This window comes from Haematobia irritans, chromosome 3, assembly GCF_050003625.1.
Source record: "Haematobia irritans isolate KBUSLIRL chromosome 3, ASM5000362v1, whole genome shotgun sequence".
In the NCBI taxonomy this organism is placed as follows: domain Eukaryota; kingdom Metazoa; phylum Arthropoda; class Insecta; order Diptera; family Muscidae; genus Haematobia; species Haematobia irritans.
This window is the reverse complement of record NC_134399.1, coordinates 53175552-53203427: the sequence shown is the minus strand read 5'-3', so window position 1 is coordinate 53203427 and position 27876 is coordinate 53175552. Positions and strand designations below refer to the sequence as shown.

Here is a 27876-nt window from a genome sequence, read left to right as displayed (position 1 = left end):
GCAAATTTCATCCGATCCGGCTGAAATTTTGTATATGGTCTCTAACAACCATGCAAAAATTGGTCCACATCGGTCCATAAGTATATATAGCCCCCATATGAACCGATCCCCAGATTTGACCTTCGGAGCCTCGTGGAAGAGCAAAATTCAACAGATGCGGTTGAAATTTGGTACGTGATGTTAATATATGATATTTAACAACCATGCCAAAAGTGGTCCATATCAGTCCATAATCATATACAGCCCCCATATAAACCGATCCCGAGATTTGGTTTTGGAGCCACTTGGAGGAGCAAATTTCATCCGAGTCAGTTGAAATTTGGTACATTGTGCTAGTATATGACCGTTAACAACCATGTCCAACTAGGTCCACATCGGTCTATAGTTATATATAGCCCTCAGATAAATAGATCCCTAATCACACAAAAATTGGTCCATATCAAGTTCATAATTGTATATAGCCCACATAAAAGCGACCCCCATATTTCAATTCTGGCTCTCTACGTAACGTGTAAAAGTCCATATCGATTGGTAATTATTTGTAGACTTACCTATACATACCTTTTTTGTTTAATATATACCACATATGGACTAACTCACAATTTAGAAAACCCAATTAATTCGATTGTGGATGACAGTCTTTCGTAGAAGTTTCTACGCAATCCATGGTGGAGGGTACATAAGATTCGACCTGGCCGAACGTACGGCCGTATATACTTGTTACCTTTAAGGCCGGTATTAAGTTGGTATTATCGCTCTAAAATGACCCTTTTACTTTTCTTTAATAATTCATTTGAAAGAAAATAAACTTTTTCAATTGTTTTTGCTGCGTAACTCGAACTTAATGCCCGCTTTTATATTTGAAGGTGTCCGTCAACTCCTCTTGGACTACTTATTAATAAAGAGGAACTAAACTTTGTTTTTATACATTTTACTGTCCCTCCTGTTTTTCATTTTACTGTCCCAACTCTAAAAAGAGTATAGTGCCCTTTCGTTATTTTATGAAGATCCCTTTGTAATTTTTGTATATTTTCCACCGTTTTTTTTTTTAATTTACATTGCATGAATATTTGGACTTACTCCTCGTACGTTCCGATTTCTTTTAACGAACCAAGAAAAAATTGTGCCCATAATGCCAAAACACATGTCCACACATACATAAAATGCTGCTCTCAAGGCGAAAACACTTGCTATTTTTTAAAAATGTCTATTCTCTTGGTTCCGAATGTCTTTACTCCGAATATTTACTCATTCTAATATTCAAATTAAATAATATTTAGACTTAAGCATATCAAATTTTTGGTCTTATCAAGCGGTTTCACAGAAAATGCTCTCTTTTGATTCTCTCGCTGTGTTATGTTGATATCTTTCGCCGACCCTCCCGGTTTCCATCTCTATTTCTTTCTTTATACTCTCTCTCTCTCTCTCTGAATAAAATATCACAACATATATATGTTTACTCGAAATGTGTAAATTTATATATGTTTACATTCACACATATTATTTTTATTCATGTCCCAAACATAATATATTCTAACATATTAACATATGTGTCCCAAACATTTACTGTTAGTTTAGGAATATTACATGTTTGCACTTAAATATAATGTGTTTAAAAATTGTGTCCGAAACACATTTTATTTATATCGGAACATATGAAAAACATATTTTTCTAACAGTGTAAGTTAAATTAAATTTCACTATTTCTAAGATGGGCTACCGACCCAGCAAAAAAAAAATTAAAAGCACTTCCAAAAGATGTACTCCCAACGATGTTCTTTATTTTAACTACACAGGAAGTTGTTTTCATTCATTTTTTAAAACTCCCCTTTTTCTTATGGGTAATTTTAGATTTTTTCAAAAAGGCAAAAAGAACCTATCAAAAAAACGTCGCCAAGAAAGTAATGAAAATGTCCTTTTTGGATCCGGAAGTGATGCAAAATTGGCACAGAAGCGATGAATTGTACATGGGCTTGTCACAGCACGGATGTCCACCATTTCAACAGCCGTTGCACTGAATTTGCATCACTTCTTAAGCTGTGATCCGAATTTAGTGTTTTGAATGTGAATTAAAAAATGTTGTGATATTTAGCCAAATAAATAATTTTTGTAATTTTTTATGATTTTTAATGGAAAATAAAAATAAACCCAGGCAATTATATTCCCTTTTAATAAAACTCCAAAACGTCTACCCAGTCGTTGCTAAACTTTGGTAATGAGAGAATTACTATATCTGGTAGTGTGAAATATCTAGGCGTCACACTTGATAAAAAAACTCACATTTGGTAATCACATTGATGATATCCGCCAAAAGGTGATCAAAACTATCACTGTTTTATGGCCACTACTCCACAGAAACTCGTATCTCAATCACGAAAATAAAAATCTGGTATTCAAAAGTGTAATTAGACCTACCATCACATACGCGTGTCTAATTTGGTGCAGGGCAGCAAAGTCGCACTTGAAAAAGTTGCAAGTTCTTCAAAACAAATGCCTAAAGATGATAAATAATAAGCATTGGAGATACTCTACATCTCTACTCCACAACGAAACAGGATACATGAAATTGGAAAAATTTCTTGTTATGCTTAATTCCAATTACCTGAACAAAGCAAAATATTCTCCTTATCCGCTGATAAGGTCTTGCAGCGAATAAGACTTTTATTAATACCCTAATCACTAGAGTTCTCAAATTGGAAGTCGTATGTTTATCGTGGCTATTCCTGTAATATCACTGTATACTCATACTTATTCCAAAATATTTGAATTTTTTATGAAAATTTAGATAAAGGTTTTATCATAATTTTTCCTTTTGATAATATATAGATAAATATATATTAAAGCATATTGTTAGGTTAGGTTAACCTAAGCATATTGTTAATATCTCTGATAAAATAAAATAAATCTTATTTGTAGCAATATCCAAAAGATAAAATCTCATCCAAACATTGTAATTATAATAAGAAATGAAGACTAATAAAGACGAATTAAAAAATTGAAAAAAAATACTTTCTAGTTGAAGCCGAGCATGAATTTGGAAAATTAAGTTGTCGTAAACACTTTTCAAAAAACTTTGATAGCATATGAAGACAAAAGTAGAAAAAACGAATAAATTAAAATTTGTTTGCTAGCATCAAGTATTTCTGATATTTGTTATGAGTTTTAATAGCACATTAAATTATATTTCTTTATTAAAAATTATAACCTCATAGCGTTATATCGATAGAAAGAAAGGTAATTGCTTTCGAAGACGAGTATCCTTAATTTTGTTTTAATATCATGCGAAATTTATACAAATAAGGTCATTATAATATTGATCTTGCTATGCTAAACATACAATCAAGCAACACTCATTAATAGGAGAGAAGTTAACCTCTTGCGGTACCACAATAGACTGAATGGTCTAAGTGAGCCCAAAATAACTGCCACTATACCAACCCAATATGTATCTTCTACGCCGATAGCCTCTAGTTCAGCGCTTCCCAAATGGGGGGAGCAGTGTCATTTTGGCTGAGCAGGTTTTGTATCATTAAATTTGTTAAAACAACACAAATTGTTAAGTTCAACAAAACATCAATAATATACTACAAAAGAGCATACCATTCGTACATATCGAAATGTTAATTTATAACCACAGCGAGAAAAGAATAGAAGTTACATGCAATTCTATAATTTGTTGTAGGTTTTCCATTATTAGTCGTTCACTTTGTTTGCACACTGTTAGAAAAATATATTTTGTCATATGTTCCGATATAAACCAAATCTGTTTCGGTCACAATTTTTAAACACAATATATTTAAGTGCAAAAATGTAATCTTCCTAAACTATCATTAAATGTTTGGGACACATATGTTAATATGTTAGAATGTATTATGTTTGGGGCATGAATGTTTCATAAAAATAATAAGTGTGAATGTAAACATATATAAATTTACAAATTTCGAGTAACATTTGAAAAAACAGCATGCCTTGAGAGCAGCATTTATCTTGGTTCGTTAAAAGAAATCGGAAGGTACGAGGAGTAAGTCAAAATATTCAGGTTAAGGAAATTAAAAAAAAAACGGTGAAAAATATACAAAAATTACAAAGGGATCTTCATAAAACTAACGAAAGAGAACTGTACTCTTTTTAGAGTTGGGATAGTAAAATGAAAAAAGGAGGAATTAGTGAAAAATTAAACAGTAAAATGTATAAAAATAAAGTTTAGTTCCTCTTTATTAATAAGTAGTCCAAGAGGAGTCGACTATGCATTTAAAATTGTGTTAAATGCTTACAAACTGTATTCTCCGTCCAGGCGAAAGGTAAAATTTAAAAAAATTTATAAAATTGAATAATTTCTTCAACATTATTTGTATTACAGAAAACGGTGCCAAGAACTAAGCAAGTATATACGGCCGTAAGTTCGGCCAGGCCGAATCTTATGTACCCTCCACCATGGGTTGCGTAGAAACTTCTACGAAAGACTGTCATCCACAATCGAAGGGAGCCACCGTGGTGCAATGGTTAGCATGCCCGCCTTGCATACACAATGTCGTGGGTTCGATTCCTGCTTCGACCGAACACCAAAAGGTTTTCAGCGGTGGATTATCCTATCTCAGTAATGGTGGTGACATTTCCGAGGGTTACAAAGCTTCTCTAAGTGGTTTCACTGCAATGTGGAACGCCGTTCGGACTCGGCTATAAAAAGGAGGTCCCTTGTCATTGAGCTTAACATAGAATCGGGCAGCACTCAGTGATAAGAGAGAAGTTCACCAATGTGGTATCACAATGGACTGAATAGTCTAAGTGAGCCTGATACATCGGGCTGCCACCTACCTAACCTAACCTAACCTATCCACAATCGAATTACTTGGGTTGTGGTAATACTTATATGGGGGTCGCTTTACATGGGGGCTATATACAATTATGAACCGATATGGACCAATTTTTGTGTGATTGGACATCGATTTATCTGAGGGCTATATATAACTATAGACCAATATGGACATAGTTTGCCATAGTTGTTAAAGACCATATACTAATACCGCGTACCAAGTTTCAACCGGATCGGAAGTTAGCGTGATTTCAACAGACGGACGGACGGACATGCTTAGATCGACTCAGAATTTCACAACGACCCAGAATATATATACTTTATGGGGTCTTAGAGCAATATTTCAATGTGTTACAAACGGAATGACAAAGTTAATATACGCCCCATCCTATGGTGAAGGCTATACACATTTCGTGGAAGTGAAAATTATGTGAGGGAATGAGCACAATCTTCTTTGGGGAAAATTCTTCCAAGCATATAATATTTTTGGGCCCAAAATGCTTCCAAACGTATAATATGTTCACATAAAACTAACATATTAATGTTTCGGCAGAATCCAATAATATATGTGCTTCCTGCTAAATATGTTTGGAACGTATGTTAGAGAAGAGATTTTTGTTTTTTATGAGGGTGCAACGGCAAAATTTCTTGCTAAAATATCACAACCAGTACCCACTTTTGTATTCACACATTTTTAAAATATTGCAACCATTTTCGTCACTTTTAGACATGAAGTCAAAATATCTGTCGTGCCTTCATGTTGAAACTGATTTGATGCGTATTTTATCAGTAAGAGTACCAAATATTAAAAATCTAGTTAATGAAAAGAACACTAATTGACAAACTCTTTAAATTAATATTCATTAACATTGTTATTTTTAATTATTTAATTAATTATTGTTAAACATATATTTAGCTTTTCTTAGTATTTATTTCTGTTTGTTTGGGTAAACAAAATTTGTTTGAGGTTGGGGGGCGCAACGAAATTGATACATTTTTTTGGGGGCGCGAAGCAAATTGGTTTTGGAAGCTCTGCTCTAGTTGCCTGTATCATTATAAATAAGTTTATTATAATTTGTAATTATAATAAATAAATAAATAATATTTATCTTCTTCAGATTCAAAAACCACACGATATCTCTATAAACAATTCCCAAAATATCAACAATATTTATAACGAATATAAAAAATTTTAAAAATGTGCATTTCTAGAAATGTATTTCTCTCGACACTCTTCGCAAATCACATAAATCAATGGGGAATATTCGAAACGAGCATGATCATCAAAGCGAAAACGGATACAATTGTTCACATGTCATGTTGCGGAAAATCATATTCGAAAATACCAATGGACATTAATATTTTCTCATGAATAAAAAAACAAAACACGACCTAAACTATAAATAAAACACTTTCATGCAAACGGAAACAATAACCACGACACAATTCAAACTACTTAAGAATAAAAAAACAACAACAATCCTTTGTCATTGGCACATCAGAAATCAGCTGCTAATGTCACTTCGTTAGTTCGCCTTCAACTTTCTACATACAAAAATTTACCAAATTCAAATTCCTAAAAACAATGAGCACTTTATTTACACTCAACCAATCACTTTGAAAACAGTCATTGTTAGGATTTCGCGGACTTTTTCCATTTAGGGTAATTTTTTAAATATCTAAGGATCCCAGGATTCCGCTCAAACGAAAACTTTCTTTGATGTGGTATTAATATTAGACATTTGAACAAATGAAAAATGCCCTCTGGTCTTGGTTCTAAGGCGGTATGTGGAAACCTAACAATGTGTTTTATTGATGGAATTTTTACATATTTAAAAATAACGCTGTGTCAATATGGGATTTTTATTTGTTTCCAAAAGATTCGGTTCCACTCTCGTAAAACGCAGTCATATAGTGAAATTGACAATTATTTTTATGGAACTATGTGTATTTGGTCAATATTACTTAAAGGACTGCGTAATCATAAAAAAAAAATTAAAATTAAATTAAATAAGAGAAGAGAAGTTGTTGAAATTGATTGATCCAAATAATTTTTAATTGAAATGTCTTCAATCACAAACATGATAGTATCAATCGCCAAAGTAAATTAAAAACTTAATTGTTCCAATTACAAAATTAATTGATCCTATTAATTTTTGTGATTGATTTTTGTTCCAATTAAAAAATTTGTTGAACCAATTAAATTTTTAATTGAATATTTTTTAAAACTCAATTAAAATTTTAATTGGAAAAATTTGGTAATATTTTTTCTGTGAAGGATGAGAGTTTTTCATTAAAAAACTTCCTTGCATTGATTATTAAAATATTAAAAGTTATACAATTGCAAACTTGGTTTATGTAAAATGAAAAATTATGATAAGGTAAAATCACCCATTACTGAAACTGAGAATCGGTTCATAAAAATATCACGATTACAACTCAAGAGGTTACACTTGGAACTTTAAGGCCGTTTTCGTTTCGCAAAAAATAGGTTGCATTAGTGTTACACTACTTGATTAGATGAAACGAGAGCGTAGGATTGGAGTCGAAATGAAATTCCTCTGTGAGCCAACAACAAAGAAACGTTTGACTTTGTTTCTCCAAAAGAGTTTTTTTAATCATAAACCCAAAATTATAAGAGGATAAAGAAATGGAAAGAAAACACAAATTTATTAGGATAGAAGGCTTACTAGTGGATTTATTCTTTCTTGATCTTACCAGTACGAGCGCTGAAATCGAACAAGAAGGATTATATTCAAAAGCTTTCGTTGAGAAAAGGTGGCTATCATTTTTTAGAGCACAGATTTAAATTTTAATTAGTAGTTGGGAATTATTTACACTTTATTTGGGAATTCTAGGATTTCATAGGATGTTTAAATCATAAAACAAAATGAAATGATGGCAATTTTCGTTTATGATTTTTAGCATAAACACTACTTTTTCCCTCATCGTATTTTCGCCCAAATGATATGGTCAATCCAAAGTTATTGTCAATTCATAATATTGTGACAGATACATAATCCAAAAGCTATGACAGTGACCTTCATATTTTTCAATCAATTTAGGTCAAGCCGAATCTTATCTATCCTCCAGCATGGATTTAGCAGAAAGTTTTTCTAAAAATTGTCATCCACAATCGAATCATTTGATTGTGGTTACACTTGCCGATGGCAAGTTACCTTAAAACTTCTTAACATTGTCTTCTTAATTGAAAGTTAGTCCACACCCAGAGAAGGAATATGATCACCTCAAACATGTTTTAAGAGCAAAATGTTATTTTTGGGTGGTGACCATGTAACATGGTTTTCGCAACCATGTTATTTTCTCGGAAATCAGGTATCTGATTTCGGCAAGCAGGTTATATTTGACGAGAAAATAACATTTTAGTAACAAACATGTTACATGGTCACCATACAAAAATAACATTTTGCTCTTGAAACATGTTTGAGGTGATCATATTCCTTCTCTGCGTGCATATGGAGTCTATGTTAGACTAAAAAGGCTGATTAAATACCCATATAAGCAAATTCAATTCTTGATTCAATCACGAAATTAATTGATCCAATTAATTTTTTAATTGAAATTTTTAATTGGGCATAAAACAATTCTTGATTAAAAAATAATTGATTTCATTGGCAAATTTCAATTAATTTTTTAATTGATTCAATTAAAAATTTAATTGATGTTGATTGCAAGACTCAATTAATATTTTAATTACAAACGTTACTATTTTCAATTACATTCTTAACTGATTTTTAGTTTGTGGGTTTGAAATAAATTTTTAATTTTAAATTAAAAAATCCATCACATTTTTAATTAAAAATTAAAAAATGTTCAATCATTGACTTAATGTTTCTATCTTGATTAAAAAGTTAATTGTATCAATTAATTTATTAATTAATCAAATTCAACTTCAATTAACTTTTTAATTGAAAATATTTTGGTGATATTTTTTCTGTGTATAGAGGAGTCTATAAATACTTATTAACCGATATGAACCAATTTTTGCACGTTAATTAAGGGCCCAATTTCTGGATCGAATGAATCAGAAATGGACCAATTGTTGCATGTTTAGTAGAAATCATATACTGACATCTCATACCAAACTGTAATCGGATCGGATAAAATTTGCTTTCCAGGAGGATCAAGAAGTAAAATTTGGGGATCGATTTATATGGGGGCTATACCTTAAAGAGATCCCATATGGCCCATTTGCAGTACCATCCGATAGCTTGCTTCTAGACTAGAAACTAAAATGTACCATATTCAAATCGTAGGATTGTACAATATTCAAATTCACATGGTAGGATACAATTTCTTTTTTTTTTTTCTTAAATTATTTTACTTCATAGGTTCCTTTATCAAAACCAACATAAAAGAATGGTGCTAAAAATTTTTTTGTATGTAAAATACTAAAATACCAAATAATTCCCAAACACTATCCCCGGGATATGGCATATGGCAAAATCCCGCAATCTTATTCCCGGGATCATGACGGAAATTCTAATATGACACAGATAAGCGTTGACAGACAGAAAAAAAGAAAATCTTAATAATGATGTCCAGAATTTTTTAGTAAATAAACATGGAAAGTCTTAAAGTCTAAAATAAATGATAGAAACAGATTTTATTACCCAAAATTCAAATGATGAGTTAGTTGAATAACAAATTGCTGAGTAACTATGAATTCTGGTTAATTTCATTTTAATAATTCTGAAATTCTTGTACGGGTCGACTCATGCAAATTCTATTCACACATTGCGCCCACTCATTGAACTACCAATGCTGGTGACAATGATCACTTATCTAGTTCATCTATCATGCACCAAGAATTTTGGGTCTACAACAGACACAATATTTTCACATTACCTCTGTAGACAGAAAGCCACTGAGTACACTGAGAAATGTATCACGCATATGGGATCCATCGAAGATTTCAATCTAGGACGTAGAGATTAGAGGTGTGCGCGTGAGTGAAACTTCACTCACGCACATTCACGAAATCAAATATTTATTCACGCACGATACGTGTGTTAGTCAATCCCTCTTACGCACATTCACGAAATGAAAACCAGTACTCACGCACGCTCACGCACAAACTACTTTTAAAGACTCACGTTCACGCACGATTAACGACAATTCACGTGACTCACGACAAATTCACGAGACTCGCGACATTTTCCAACCGGGAATGAGCAAAGGTAACAAAATTCAAAAATAAAATATAAAATCAATTTCAGTTAACATACGAGTAAGAATTAAATCTTGATTTTTTTCGTGAGCGTGATTTTGCAGAAATTTTATTCACTCACATTCACGAACCGATTTGATTATTCATGCACGTTCACGCACGACATATTTGTTTTAGTCCCATTCACGCACATTCACGAGAGTTGTTTCAGATTTTATTCACGACTTACATGATTCACGCATGTCACGCGCACACCTCTAGTAGAGATACAAACATTGAAAATCGAATTCAGCCACATTGATGGATTATTTTTAAGTTCGTAGAACATAAAGGAAACTAGAACTACTTGCAGCCAAATAAAATCAATCCATATATACAATTTTAAGAGTAGCAATCTGAATGGAACTTTTATAAATATTTCAAATATGTAATATATTTCTCACTTCTTTTCCCACAGTGTATGACTGAAATGCATATTTCATTCATTTTCATATCGCAGAGGAATTTTATTCACTACATATTTTTTTAAATTTCCAATTTTCACATGAGTCGTGAATTCCCAATGTAATTTTTTATTTTGGCAAATGAAATGAGTCATCGGGTATACCTTTGCGATATCACAAATTGAATGGACGAAGCGATCCGAACAAATTAAAGTGTTGGCAATGGGTGGGCTATCTGCTATGCACGTCTGCCAGCAATCTCTAGCAATGCATCGATTTCCATTCTATTGGTATATTAGACGATATCCAAAGAGTTGTGAATTCATTAACGTGCATTTCGTCCGGCTGTACAGAAGAACAATCGCCTAGCTCTGTGACAGGACAATGGTGAAACGAAAAAAGATTTTGGTCAAAGAGAAGGAACAACTCCTGGAGGATTTTCGAAATGGCCAATATAATATCGGTACGCTTTCGAATAAATACGGTTTGGCCTTATCCTCGGTGCGAAAAGTATTCAAGCAATTCCTAATTGTCGAAGTGAAAGTTATCAATGATATTCCGAAATTGGAAAAACGAATGTCGGCCTGAAACTACCAGTACCTTTAATTTATTAGTTTTACTAAGGACACAAAGGATATATCTACGGATACATAAGCAAAAGCCAAAGAAGCTGCATTTAAGTTAGTGAAATGAAATTTTATTTCATAGCTTTGTTATCTACTTGTGTAAATAGGCTTAATTCTCATTGTTATTACTACTAAATACTAAGTGCGAATGGTAAATAAATAAAATAAGTTATAATAATTTATGGAATTAAAGGATAATAATATTTATTCATTAATAATGGTTTTGGGGGAAGCATGTTGGAACTTCCAATCAATCAACGATCTATCAATTAAGGATGTTCAGAAAGCATCGCCAAAAGGATATAAACAAGAAATTGACATAAAAAAAATAATTCATAAATTTTTTACATTTAACTATTTAAAGAAAGTTTATGAGAAAGTTTATGGGTCCGCTTCTATACCCAACTCTAGTATACGTAAAATATATGACAACTGGGATATCAGAAATATTGTTCGCATAGCCCAACTAATTAATAGTCGTCTTAGAGTTATCCCCTTATATATTTGCATTTGTTGTTTGCTTTGTATAAGCCATATTTAGTTAATATTCATGACACTACATCACTACTAGCGTGAAGTGAAGTACTAAACGTACAAAGACCCGTCGGGATACCTGACTGATTGAAACAGAAAACCCATCCTGGCCCGATTTAGCTTTAGCTGTCTGCCTATATGTTTGTTTTCCCCTCTTTCTGTCTACCCGGCCATATAACATAAAATTTCGCTATGCTTATTTCTAAAAAGGTCGTCTTCATTGTTTTATCTGCTAGTGCCAAACATTAGGAATATCTTTCTTTTTTCCTTCTCTGGTATTACGGTAAACTGAAAAAACGTCTCCGGTTCAACAGATTTTGTCTTTATGCTAATGATTTAGGTATTGATTCCGATCCAAAGAAGCGGAGAATTGAAGTAAGGATGCCTTTAAGACACAATTGCCTTTTAAATTTGAGTTTAACGTATGCAACCTTTAGCAATACGACAATATTTTTTCAGTGTAGTATTTCCTTATACTCGATAAATAAATCCATATTGTACGCCATTGACACGGTACTTTTATTCGTACAAAATGTATGTGTCTGAAGTGCATCTCAAAAAGTGTGATTGAGATATAACCATACCGAGGTGATGCCATAACTTATGAACTCTATTGGACCAATATTCATATTATTTACGAAAATGTTTAACCCTTTCACTACCGAAATAAACCTAATGTTAAAAACTTTAATTTTTCCTCTGTTTCTACTTGTACTAACAGCATATGGAAAAAATATTGCAATTTGTAAGGCCTACCTCAATTATGTTATTTATAAAACTACATGTGTTTGTTCTGAAAACTTAATTCTTGAATTGTGATAAGATGGTCATAGGAAACTAAACGCTATTTGGCCTGTAATATCTGTTGAAGTGTTGGGAAAAATCAAAAAAGAATCTGAAATAACATAGGCTATAGTTTTTATATGAATATCCATTTACTAGAGACGTCCAGTAGAAAAATTGTCTCAAAATTGTGTATTTTTCGTTTATTGTCCAGAAATGTTATGAAAATACATTTTAGTGCCCAGCAATATGGAAAAATATTTAAAATATCATCGAGAAATAAATCGAAACTAAGTGGGGAGTTAGAGTTTGGAGTCGTTTTCGAATGTCCTCTGTAGTGGACATCGGTAGTGAAAGGGTTAATTAATGTCAATGATGATTTACATATTGCTATATTAAAAAATTAAGACAATTTATTTTGAAGTTGTGTTGAAGATGTGTAATAAACATCTTCAAAATACAAAAATAATTACAATTAATATCAATTCGGTTTATACAATAAATCTTCCAGTCAGTTTTTTCACCGTTGTTTCCATTTCGCTTAGCATACAATTTTGGCAGGAAATTGAATTAATATTTCAATATAACATTTATTTGTTTGACCTTTTAACCTTAAGAAAGTTTTGCTTTAAAATATTCTTTAGGGATTGTGTCAAGTGTCATAAAAAGTTCAAAAACATTTGCAATTAAATTGTTCAAACAGAAAGTCATGTGGACAAGTGTGCACATACAATGGATTGTAAGGACAAACATGGTTGTTAGCATACACAGAAAAAAACTGTGCGAACATACATCTAAATTTAATTCCATTTTTTGAGAGTTCCACAATGGGTTTTTGTATTAACCTGGTACAATGTAATGACCTGGTTTTAGCTATCGTTTATGCAAAAGTAAAGGAAAAATCATTGACCAAATCATGACCATTCTAACCATGCATTACTTAATTCATACTATCTTTTTAGAGACATACTTGGATAAAGAAATAATGTAGGGCAGTGGAAAATTTCGAAAAAAAAATGAAATAAAATTGAATTAAAACATTTAATTTTAAAACATTATAACATAGTGTTAACGAAACCGCAACCTCGCCACTCATCACTGATTTGTTACGCGATCAGCAATGCGTAAAACCCAACAAGGATTGATGCCCCACAATAGTGACCCTGAAGCTCAAGTCGACTTAGTGAATAATTCTAGCAAATTTTCCGCTCTGTTCATCGTCTATGTAGATAATGGAATTTTGGCCAGTAGGTAATTTGTCATAAATAAATGTGTAAACACATCACCAAAAGAAATAAATAAACCAGGCATTGAATCTGTTGGCCCGCCACAAGGAAAGACCAACCTTCCAAAAAACATTGAGCGCAAACAGCGTGGAATTCTTGCCATATTTTAGCCTTCAAATGTTGACAAAACGAAATTATGAATGATATCTGCATTAGAGGTACACTACACGCATACATGCAAACAAAATCACATGGATAAATGTTGGTATGTATGTATGTAGGTACACAGCTATATCAAGATATGTTGATATAAGTAAATATATGTGCGTAAACGTATTAGATGTATAACAAAGACAATCCAAAGAAAATTATAATAATGAATCTAGTGGGGGTACAAACAATGTTCAACAACAACAAACAATGTAAATGGTCGCTCAATTTCTTTCACTTACACACATATGCATTCACTTGGTTGCGACAAGTAAGCTCGCGTGAATTAATTTTTTTATAGCAAATAGCCAAAAATAGTTTCTTTATTAAAGTTAAAAAGTGCGATGCGAGGGGGAACGGCACAGAGAATCAGGTTTGGAATGATGCATTTTAGTTGTACTTGCTGGATACACCCAACCACAAACTCACAGTTTCATATGATCTTCTTATCGGAAAACGAACCAGTGACTAAAAGAAGTTAAAAAAAATCGATAGTTTTAAAAAATAAAAATTGAACTCGGAACTTTCGTTCTTAAGTCAGAAATTCCCGCTCTGTGCCACCCACACAATAATGGCTCTTTACGCACATATACTTTCAATGAGATGTTCTGGGTTAATTAGCTATGCTAATTTAAGGAATTTATATTTATATATATTATATTTTTTTGCAGTTAGAGTTTATTTTGTTTCGGAACGAAACACCTCATACGATAGTGGTCCTTATTGTTGGTGAGTACCAGGAAAGTAGTGACATTTTAGCAAATAGCAATAAAGTGACATCTTATATGCTTGTAGGCTCTGCACTCTAAGGTTGGGCTGAATCAGTTCTGAGTAAATACTACAACTTTTTGATGAAATTATTCTCCAAACGTCCATCAACACACATATATGAAATTATGATCACCTCCTGTGCAAACCGGAAGTTAAAATTAGACAACTGAATTTATGCTAGGTTAGGTTAAAGTTAGGTTAAAGTGGCAGCCCGATTAAGATTCAAGCTCACTTAGACTATTCAGCCAATGTGATACCACATTAACTAAAAGTACCTATTACATATGGGCATTTCTAGTTTTAACCGCCGAACCTTCTCGATTATTTTCTTCTGTTGAACCAACCAGATTGTTCCAAAAACATTAGCAGACTGCTTAAGTTAACGTTTTCCAGATCCGCCAGTAATTTGAAGCTATATGCCCCTAAAATTTGCTTACGCCTTACACAAAATGCACTCACACAAGAGGTGTTTTATTGATTCCTTTTCCTCCGCATCATGACAGCTCATACAATAGTCATTATACTTCGCACCAATAGTTTTTGCAAAATCGCCTATCAGGCAGCGACCCGTTGTAAAGGGTGATTTGTTAAGAGCTTGATAACTTTTTTTTTAAAAAAAACGCATAAAATTTGCAAAATCTCATCGGTTCTTTATTTGAAACGTTAGATTGGTCCATGACATTTACTTTTTGAAGATAATTTCATTTAAATGTTGACCGCGGCTGCGTCTTAGGTGGTCCATTCGGAAAGTCCAATTTTGGGCAACTTTTTCGAGCATTTCGGCCGGAATAGCCCGAATTTCTTCGGAAATGTTGTCTTCCAAAGCTGGAATAGTTGCTGGCTTATTTCTGTAGACTTTAGACTTGACGTAGCCCCACAAAAAATAGTCTAAAGGCGTCAAATCGCATGATCTTGGTGGCCAACTTACCGGTCCATTTCTTGAGATGAATTGTTCTCCGAAGTTTTCCCTCAAAATTGCCATAGAATCGCGAGCTGTGTGGCATGTAGCGCCATCTTGTTGAAACCACATGTCAACCAAGTTCAGTTCTTCCATTTTTGGCAACAAAAAGTTTGTTAGCATCGAACGATAGCGATCGCCATTCACCGTAACGTTGCGTCCAACAGCATCTTTGAAAAAATACGGTCCAATGATTCCACCAGCGTACAAACCACACCAAACAGTGCATTTTTCGGGATGCATGGGCAGTTCTTGAACGGCTTCTGGTTGCTCTTCACTCCAAATGCGGCAATTTTGCTTATTTACGTAGCCATTCAACCAGAAATGAGCCTCATCGCTGAACAAAATTTGTCGATAAAAAAGCGGATTTTCTGCCAACTTTTCTAGGGCCCATTCACTGAAAATTCGACGTTGTGGCAGATCGTAAGTCTATTCATGATGAAATGTCAAAGCATACTGAGCATCTTTCTCTTTGACACCATGTCTGAAATCCCACGTGATCTGTCAAATACTAATGCATGAAAATCCTAACCTCAAAAGAATCACCCTTTATATGCTAACTTCCAATGAAGAAAGTATGCAAGTCGAATCATCTTTACAACAACTACAAATGTAACTACAAATCTTATTTTTATTTTATTTAGTTACTGCCCTAATGCAAAAATAATTCGAAACAATTTTTAGAAACTATTGCTGAAGTGACCTCATTGGTGAAGAATAGAACAATACCTTGTTTCTTTAGTTAACAACAATTTACTATGATAACTGATTGAAAACGATTATAGAGAGATAACAACAATTCTAAGGAATACAATACAGTAATCCCTCGATTTACGTCGTCTCGGTTTACGTTGTTTCGATTTACGTCGTCGAATTTTTTGTTCCATCAAGCTTCGGTTTACGTCGCAATTCGATTTACGTCGTCGATTTTTTTTTGCCCACTTTATCAGAAAGCCTTCCATACGTAAAATAAGTATCAACGATGATGATATCGATACATTTTTTTCTGAAATTCTTACCGAAATTACTGAATTACCTTTATTTTTGAAGTTTTTTATTATGTACACGCACATACATACATAAATGGACTTAGGAGTAAGTATGAGCAATTGTTAATTCGGTTTACGTCGTTTCGACTAACGTCGTCAAATTCCGGAACCAATCACGACGTAAATCGAGGGATTACTGTAGTAGTGTAGTTTCCAATTTTACGACGGGCATTTAGTAGTTTATTACTTCACTCAAAAAAAAGTGAACTCACTATTTCACTAAAGCCAATTTAACTATATTTTAGTTCATGAAATTATTATATTTGGAGAAAGTTTCATTTACTCTAATAATTTTTTGCGTACGTTAGTTAAATGAACTAAAAGACGGGGAAAAAATTATACACAAATGAAGTAAAAAGTTTTACTAAATTCGTACTTCTCACAAATTAGTTCATTATTTCTTTAAATTTGTAAATTTTACTACAACAGCGTCCATCATGAACTTCGTATGTCACTAAAGACATTCTTGCAATTTTGAACTCCAATTTTTTCCTTCAAACTACAAAATTTTCTTTAAAAGGTGAAAAAAATTATTTGTGTCTAATAAATTTTCTTGAATTTGTCGAAAAATATTTACTTATTTTTGTGATATCGGCGTGATGCCAGCGCTTATATTGCTGTTTAGTGAAAAATTTCTAAAACTATTCAAAATTTTCTAAAATTAATCAAAAGTTTTCTTCCTGGTGGGTTCACTGTTTTTTTCAGTGTTTTCATACAAACCACACATATTTACCACAAAATGGGTTTTCCAATTTTCTGCAGTGTCAAAGTTAATTGCTGATAAATCCCGGAATATAATCAACTTGACATAAAAATATCGTTGTCGAAGGTTTTCAATGCAAAAATGGTAAATCGATAACGCATATCCCTGAGGGAGTTCAATTTTGAACAAAAAGGTCTACGCTAAGATAAAACAAGTATATACGGCCGTAAGTTCGGCCAGGCCGAAGCTTATGTACCCTCCATCATGGATTGCGTAGAAACTTCTTCTAAACACTGCCACCCACAAGTGGCAGTTAAGTTGCGGTACCGCTTGCCGATGGCAAGGTATCTTAAAACCTCCTAACACCATCTTCGAAATTGTATGTAAGTCCATACGTGGTATATATTAAATCGAAAAAGATCGATCCAATACGTATATAATTCAGTTTGACAAAGTAGACATAAAATTTTGACAAAATTTTCTACAGAAATAAAATTTTAACAAAATTTTCTATAGAAATAAAATTTTCACAAAATTTTCTATAGAAATAAAAATTCTCACAAAATTTTCTATAGAAAGAAAATTGTGACAAAAATGTCTACAGAAATAAAATTTTAACAAAATTTTCTATAGAAATAAACTTTTGAAAAAATTTTCTATAGAAATAAAATCTTGGTAGATTATTTTTGGCTCGAGTGGCAACCATGATTATGAACCGAATAAAATTTGAACAAAATTTTCTATAGAAATAAAATTTTGACAATGATGAAAATTTTATTATGAACCGAATAAAATTTTAACAAAATTTTCTCTAGAAATAAAATTTTGACAAAATTTTCTATAGAAATAAAATTTTGACAAAATTTTCTATAGAAATAAAATTTTGGTAGATTATTTTTGGCTCTAGTTTCAAGTTTTGTGTGATTGGACCAATTTCGGTATGGTTGTTAGCGACCATATACTAACACCACGTTCCTAATTTGAACCGGATCGGATGAATTTTGCTCCTCCAAGAGGCTCCGGAGGTCAAATCTGGAGAACGTTTTATATGGGGACTATATATAATTATGGACCAATTTTTGCACGGTTGCTAGAGACCATATACCAATACCATGTACCAAATTTCAGCCGGATCGGATGCAATTTGCTTCTCTTTGAGGCTTCGCAAGCCAAATCTGGAGATCGGTTTATATGGGGGCTATATATAATTATGGGTCGATGTGGACCAATTTTTGCATGGTCATTAGAGAACATATACCAACACCATGTACCAAACTTCAGCCGGATCGGATGAAATTTGCTTCTCTTAGAGGCTCCACAAGCCAAATCTGGGGATCGGTTTATATGGGGGCTATATATAATTATGGACCGATGTGGACCAATTTTTGCATGGTTGTTAGAGACCATATATCAACATCATGTGCCAACTTTCAGCCAGATCGGATGAAATTTGCTTCTCTTTGAGGCTCCGTAAGCCAAATCTGGGGATCGGTTTATATGGGGGCTATATAAAAAGATACGACAGCTCTTCTTCTTTCATTAACTCCTTATATGGCTTCCCGTTATTGGACTTGTTAAAGGTACGATCCCTTCTTTTCCTTCACAAGATAATATACTTGAAACAACCTGAATACTTATATGACAAGATACGTTTCGGGCGGTCTAACAGAGGTGTACTGCTTATACCAGATCGACATCGACTTCAAGTGAGCGAGAGACAATTTATGCTACATTCTGTCTTTCTTTGGAACTCGTTACCAACAAACCTTCAATCACTTGGCAACGCAAACAAATTTAAGAAATCACTTTTCAATCATTTTAAGAATTTGCAATAATTTTCTTTTCTTAACTTTGTTCTATTTCAATACTTTTAACTTTTTTATATTTTGTTATATTCTATATTTTATTTTAGTAAAGTAATTTTAGTTATATGAAATCTTATTTTTATATGTTCATTAACCTACTTAAAATATTTCAATGCTAATACCAATTTTATATGTATTTAGTTTAATTGCTTTCGTTTTCTTACATTTTTTCTATAATATTTTAATATGTAATTATGATAAGAATTAACTTCATACCTTGCAATGATAGACACATACTTTAATTGAAAAAATTGTTAAAATTTTGTTGTATGTGTAATTCCCTAAATAAAATAAATAAATAAATAAATAAATATATATAATCATGGACCGATGTGGACCAATTTTTGCGTGATTGTTAGAGACCATATACCAGCATCATGTACCAAATTTCAGCCGGATCGGATGAAATATGCTTCTCTTAGAGGCTCCACAAGCCAAATCTGGGGATCGGTTTATATGGGGGCTATATATAATTATGGACCGATATGGACCAATTTTCGCATGGTTATTAGAGACCATATACCAACACCATGTACCAAATTTCAGCCGGATCGGATGAAATATGCTTCTGTCAGAGGCTCCACAAGCCAAATCTGAGGGTCCCTTTATATGGGGGCTATACGTAAAAGTGGACCGATATGGCCCATTTTCAATACCATCCGACCTGCATCGATAACAACTACTTGTGCCAAGTTTCAAGTCGATAGCTTGTTTCGTTCGGAAGTTAGCGTGATTTCAACAGACGGACGGACGGACGGACGGACATGCTTAGATCGACTCAGAATTTCACCACGACCCAGAACATATATACTTTATGGGGTCTTAGAGCAATATTTCGATGTGTTACAAACGGAATGACAAAGTTAATATACCCCCATCCTATGATGGAGGGTATAAAAAAAACAATTTAATCAAAATTCGCATACATAAAACCATAGATGAGGTGCATTCCCTAATATTTCTTTACATCTATGAAAACCCCAATCTAAATTAAAATATTTCACGTAAACCATTGTTTAGGATCGAACTTATATTGACCACAATACAGCAACTAACACATCATTAATGACTGTAATAAATGAGCTGAGAAATAAGAAACAAGAGAAGATGAACAACGACACAGATATCGATATCGATATCAAGTAGAAACAAAACCAAATATTTCTAATGTAAAGCTAAAATTCCATTATTATTAGAGCACTCTTACGTCAATGAAATATACTGAAGTAAAAACAAAACAACACGATTATAACGGCTTGAAGACGTCGACATTTTCTATCAAAAACATCACTAGAACTTAAGAATAAACCAGAAAAAGACAGCGACACGTAAAAAGCAAAAAACACATAGCATTATAAATAGGAAATGGATATATACAAAAGACCTCCAAAAAATAACGAATTGTATTTCATCTTACCCATGAAAAAAAAAATTGGACATATACAGTCAGAAAATCACCTGCTTAAATAATGGAAAGGAGAGATTCCGTAGTCTCAAACCAACCTCACATTACCTAAATTCTGTAAAATTAATATAATCAGCAGAACAAGTATAAATAGAAACCATTCGTCACAAATCGAATACGTATTAAAAAGAATTGGTATACCAGTCGAATTTATTACGTTCACATAATTTATTGTTTGCATGCAAAGTAATGTACACAACATCCACAGCACACATACACGAACACACTCTGGCAGCGACAAAAAATCAATAAAATCTGGGACATCTCTATGGAAGAAATGTTAAAACCTTTAAGGACAAACACACACATATGAACGCATAAAAGAAAATCAGTCAAATGCCAACAGGCAATATTACTAGCATGTTACATTAACATCAAGTAATACTGTTGTTCAACTTCAACCTTAACAGCAGCAGGTGTTCTGTACCAGGGGTTGTGTCTGTATGTATGGTGCCTTCTCTGTTATTGGATATGTATATGATGTTATTGACATATAGGTAACATCACAAAGAAAGTGAAAACTCTATACAACTTATTAAGAGAGAGAGAGTGAGAGTGTATATAGAAATGTTTATAATATGTATGCACTCGCTTTTAAGTGTGGTTTTATAGAGAAGAGTTATTACTACAGTAATGCCAAAAGAGTAGTACTGTAGAGAGAATGAGTGTTGTGAGATTTCGCATTGCGCATACGCCACAAGAGCCTCCGAATACATTGAGTATGTTATGTCACAATGAAAAGCTACAACAACAAGAACAACATGGTTCTTGTGCATTTATCCACGATGATGATGTCGATTGTTTGTGTTACTCCACATTCTTACTCCACTAACATACTAACCCACACGGTCAGCCATCATTCTTTGACGCAGCCAGCAAGAACACCCCACATACTCGACATAGTATTACTCTGTTTGTTTTTATTTTTGGTTTTTCTCATTCCCCACCTGACCACAACGTTCGTTATCGTATTCGATATAGAAATATTCTCGGTTTTTTCTCGAAGAAAACTATCGAAAACGATATCGAGAATGGTTCGAAAAAATTTCGAAAAACGTTCATCTGTCGTGCTGTTACTGCCAGCAAACTCTTCGTTTTCGAAGGCTTGCTAGTGATTCGTTAAAGAAGGTTTCGCGATATCTATAATTGATCGTTAACGAATCTATCTCGAATTCGTTTTCGTATTCGATATCATTCCGCTTTCGAAGGTTTTCTATACTGTTTTATTCCCATTTTGTTCCCATTATAAGTTGTGTAGTAAAAGAAAATTTTCAAGTTTGTTTTTATTTTATTACAACACAATATAGATAATTATAATACAAAATAATATAGATATTAGTGTTGCGAACAAAATACTTAAAATATTTATATTTAGGAATATATATTTAAAGTGATTTAAGGCACTGCATTGACTTCATTGCCGGAATTTCTTATTAAACCGGTCGTGGCTATGCCATTGAAAAGGATATTAACCAATGAGTAACATTTTCCTGGATACATCTGCAAATTAAACAAGACAGAAAATTGGTAGTTTTTTAAAAGATATATAAATAAATTACTTACCTCTTTTATATTCGCTAACACACTTCACCCGCACTTAACAATTTCTTAAACTGAAATGACTTTTTAATCTCTGTCTTTGTCAAAAACAAACATGGCGGAACACCAACAAATAAGCCGAAAAATATTCGTTATTACTTCGACAAAACGAACGTTCGAAATTTTTCTATTATCGAACTTTTCTCGAATAATGTGCGCGTTAATTTATTTCGAAAAATGTTCGCTTTAGCGAACCTTCGCCATTTCTCGGCACTTTGGTCGGGTGGGTCTCCTCGAAATACTCGACTACTGTAAAGGAATTTTTTGTATACTACCCAAATGCAATTCAATGATAAAAATAAATGGCAGGGCACAATAAAAATAGATAGTGTGTATTTGTATGAGGTTTCTTTTACAGTGGTTCATTTAGCGTTGTCTCGATTATGCATTTCAAATTCTACTAAGGAAATTTAAAACTACAAACTCTCCGATCTTAATCACGAACATTATATTTTTTCTTGGCGAATATTAAATATATTAATTATTTGTGTTTGCTTAATAAATAAAAATTCACAGATAAATTTCAACTTCATATTTACTTGAGATCCAATAAAAAATATTTTTGAGTCTCTTTTAAGTAAAATATTCTTTATGATCTGATTTAAAATCTGTATACAGATTTATAACCCCCAATTTTATTGTAAAAATTTAAGCACATAAATAAACTTCACGCACCGAGTTTCTAGCGAAATTAATAAATATTAAGTATCTAGGAAACTCTTGAAATCAGATATTTATTTTCTTATGAAAAAATTGTATGCAATACAACACGGTATAATTTTTGTACCACAGGTATTTGGCTAACCATGTAAGAACATCCAACACTTCACATGCACATGAAATCAACTTTTGAAAAGTTTTTTTTTGTTAGTTGCAAACACTCTGCAAATATCCTTTAAATCGAGAAATAATTTTATTGCCAAGTCCAATTGCGTAGAATGTGCATAGCTTGAGCTGTTCTTGTCGCTCTTGGAAACATTTCCCATTTCACAGTGCATTCGCAATGTAACCTAATTTACAAGTATCTGTTGATTATTCCTGTTATTGCTCTTCTTCTGGTCTTTTATTTTGTTCCCTTTTATGGTATTTACGTGCTGATTCCAATGTAAATATGGTACATACTTAGACATTCACACAGATATTACCGTCTGTCTACCCACACACATATAAACTCATATCTACGCACATTCGATTCAAGTCATGTGGGCCAGTTTCCATATAAATTCATGTCAGAGACAATGAAAATAACAATGACAACTACGACGACAACAATAATATTCCCCCATTTAAACCAGAAACAAATTTGAAGTTGTTTTGCTGTTGTAAAAGGGAGATATCTTTCACCGACCCGACCAAACATCTCGTGTTTATTCCAAAAACAACAATAATAACAATATAAAATACTGAACAACACCTTACCCCTCCATTCGACGTAAGGTGTCTACTTCACTTAAAGTCACACTCGTGCTCTTCTTCGTATTTTTTTGTGATTTCAACCAACTCACATTCACAAAATCAGGCACGACAGTCTACTCGGATTTTCAGCATTTAATAAAATACAAAAAAATTTTTCTTTTTTATGGTTTATTAATATGAAACAAGTATGTACGACAGTAAGTTCAGCAGGGCCGAATGTTAAATACCCAACACCATGCACAGAAAAAAGTAAACTGGTTTATAGCAAAAATAAACTACCTCGTGCGAAAATGAACTGCAGTTCATTCTTACTATTTTTGGGAATCGTACGAAAATTTCTTTTGCTTTAGTTCATATTAAAATTAAGTGTACGCACGCACAGAAAAACCATGTTTGGACATGGTTGCCGCATCCATTTAATGCTTATCTAGAGAATGTAATTGCCGCGAAAACCATGTATTTTGTCTTTGTAAAAATAGTTTTCGAGCGGAGAAAAATGTATGGTGGCAATAAGCATTTGAATGGTTATCAAATACCGCAAACATGTTCTATCATTTAAATGATAGAATTTGAGACCATTAAATGGTCGGGAAAATCGTGTACCTGACCATTCAATTTTTTTTACTTTTTTACAGGGAAAAAAGTATTTTTATAGGTTAAGTATAGATATGTCTAGAACCATTACATGGCCATAAAGACCATTTACATTTTTTTCGTGACCATTTAATTTGTTAACTTTTTTGCAGCGAAAAGAATTTTATAAAAACATTGAGCAGGTACACAATTTTCTTTTTGCGCGTCAGTCGTGTGTTGATTGTTTCTTGGAATGGACGGAGAATACGGATTTACTGTGTTTTGTGTTAATTTATTTATTCATAAGTGGCACGTGGTTTTATGTGAACACAAAACAGGAAAGTGTAATTGAAAAATATACCTGTTTTTTGTTCTGCATTTTGCTATATGGATCATTTATTTTTATTTGCAGTTACATGATGTCTGCGTTTGTACATTTGATGGGCACACGATGTAAATATGGAATGATTACTTATTGTTGAAATTGAAATAAAATAGTGTGTGTAAAAATATGTGATGTTTGCTTGCACGACATTATAAATACAAACAAACAATGAATTAGTTTATAAATAAATAAAAACAAATAAATAAAGTTAATTTTGTGTTTTCTTTTCTCAAGTGGCGTCCTTTTTTCGACGATGAAAAAGTTTTTTCATAAAGATCAAAACATTTTAGGTTGTGACCATGTTCTTTTAACTAGAAGAAAAACATTTTGGATGAATACCATAACATTTTAAATCGTGACCATTGTCTTTTCATTCAAACAAAATTCTTTTTATCAATATAATAACATTTTAGATGAGCACAATTATATTTTTCTTAGAACCATGTTCAGTGATCCAACATGGTTGCAGGTTAAAATGTTACATGGTCGCCGGAAAAATAGCTCCTATCATATTATTTTGCTCTTCGAATATGATTGTGACAATCATATTTCTTCTCTGCGTGCGGTCTTTGAGCTTTATACCCACGTTTAGTTGAAACATACTTAAAAACGGAAAATTTCATTGGACTGTGCAAAATTTCGAAAATAATAATAAAATTTAACTACAAACAAATAATTTTTTGCAATAAAAATTAATTAAATTTAGCGTCAGTTTAACTACGAATTTTTCCGGTGTGGATACGAATTAAGTTATAAGGTGGGTGTGATGAAATATACTTGTCCAAGAACATAGGTTTAAGTGTTACCGTTCCCGAAGTTAATTTTAAAATACGCACATATGGAGATTTTGGATCTAAGAAAACATTTATGTTTGAATTCTCGAGGAATAATAAATTTCTCATCAAAGCGTGCAACAAAATCGGAAGAAATAACGCTTTTCGATGATTCAAGGTCTAATTCCTGTAAATGTTTGCCCCAATTGTCTCTATGGATTAAACATAATTTTAGATTTCAAATTTATATATCGGGCTGTTTAGGGGCTATTTCAAAATATGAAATACTTGGCACATCTATCAAGGCAACACTACGTTTAAAATTTCAGACGAAAATTGATATTTCGATGTGTTACAAACGAAATGCCAAACATATTATACCGCATCCTATGGGGGTGGGTATAAAAATTAAGATACGAAAACAGCTGACATTGCGTGTGACTTTAATTTCGGGGAGCAACAGAAGAAACGAAAACGAACGTAGTCGTTATTAAATTGCCTTGAGAGAGTTGCCATTTGTTTTAGATAAACGGATTCATAAAACAACAACGATGACACTCATCAATTCTCATATGATGCAGAGTAGCAACTATACTAAGAACAATAACAACAGCAACATTCAAACACAAAACACACAAATAAACAACCAAATAATTTGCCATTATTTACTTAGTAGCCCCAGTATGTGAGTATTTATCGTCACGCTCACACATGCTTGCATTCAAAACACCTTGTATATGTATTTGCTAATGATGTTAATATATGAATATCATTGCCAGAATTATTGTTGTTGCTCTTTGTATTTATTTTTGTTGTTTCTTTATTTTTGTGATCTGTTTTCGTCAACCATTCGTAGGTAGATTTTCCATAATTTTTCGGGTACACTTGTAACAATAGATCAGCGGATCTTGCATGTAATGCATATTGTATTGTAGCCAATGAATTATTCAAGAATAGTTTTCGTCCAACCTATTTAAAATTCCGCAGTGACATTTGTATTCCTCTTCAAAAAAAAAAAAAAAAAAAAAACATACAAGTCGTCAAATCGACACATCGCTAGGCGTTTTCTGTAGTTTTTAATTCCATTTAAGTTCAAATAAATTTAATTTAATTTAAAATAATTGTATTAACGATATCCAGTAGCCGATTAATTCGTGCTTAATTGTTTCTATTCATTATGTAAATTTGCATATACTTTTAAATAATACATAAAATGTGCAGGTTTTTTCATTTACATACTGGAAATCCTACGACTCGCTTACATACAAAGTTTTAGGTGTTGCCCGAAGCCAAATGCAATTACAAACACTTTCGTATATACTTAGAAGATGTTATGTACTTCCTCAATTAAATAGGTCATTGTAAAATGCGATATATATATGGCCACAACACATATGCATACACATACAATAGAAAATTGTGTATAACATCAACTACAAGTAAGGACATACAAGGCCATACAAATAATTGGTTGCATGCGAACTGAAACAGATTTGTAATGTAGTACACAAACTATATATGTTAATATAATTCTTGTGTACTTAACCAGCACATAATTTCATTCTTATTCTTCCTTCTTCCTCAAGACGTCTTTTTTCATCTTCAAAAAATTCGTTTTCTATTTCGAGTCTTTTCTTTTCGGATTTTTCCTTCTCCAACAGCTTGATTCGCCTTATTAATGTGCTACGGTCTCCTTCTGATGATATTTGTAAATCGCGACATGCATCCCTCAAATCTTGATCCGTAGCACGATTCAAATCCATTACATTCTTAAATTGTAATTGTCAATTGTTGAGCCCCCAAATGTAGGATATGGTGTAAGAGTATCCAAATAATCAACGCCAATAGTTTGGAATGTGATTTATTTAAATTAAATTTATGAATTATGACAATTAAAATTGAAGAACATTATGATATGTCAAACAAAGCAAACTCGAAAAAACTATATTAGAAATCGAAAACATGAGTATATATATATATATATATATATATAGGATTTTGATTACCGGTATTACTGAAAGAATCACATATATATATATATATATATATATATATATATATATATATATATATATATATATATATATATATATATATATATATATATATATATATATATATATATATATATATATATATATATATATATATATATAGTAGCGAAAAGTAATGCTAAATTACATTTCAGAAAAAAATATTAACTGAAAATGCCATTAAAATATACCCTTGTTTCCTAAAGTTATATATTACATAATTTATATTACAAAATAACATCATTGAATAGATCCATGCCGTGGAGCGTGGTATAGTGTGTTGGATTACAAAACAACAGGGATGAGTTCGCACTTTTTGAGTATCTTTATGGTAAAGCTATCATTTTTGGTGCATACCAGGCTTGCGAAGAAGTACTTATTTTTCGACTGCTGGTATGCTGATATATGTACGAGGAAGTTGTTACCAATTTGGCGCAGGCATACTTGTACTCATACCTGG

General features: G+C 32.5%; 1 protein-coding gene and 1 long non-coding RNA gene across 2 annotated transcripts in view; one reads left to right on the top strand and one right to left on the bottom strand.

Moving 5' to 3' along the window:
- Positions 1-27876, top strand: part of Tob (Transducer of ERBB2) — a 99537-nt gene that overhangs the window by 11402 nt on the left and 60259 nt on the right. The window lies entirely within an intron of this gene.
- On the bottom strand, positions 21906-22453 carry LOC142230531 (uncharacterized). Its single transcript, XR_012720727.1, has 2 exons — positions 22201-22453; positions 21906-22137 (listed from the first exon to the last, which is right to left on the bottom strand). It is a non-coding gene; the product is annotated as an uncharacterized LOC142230531 (long non-coding RNA).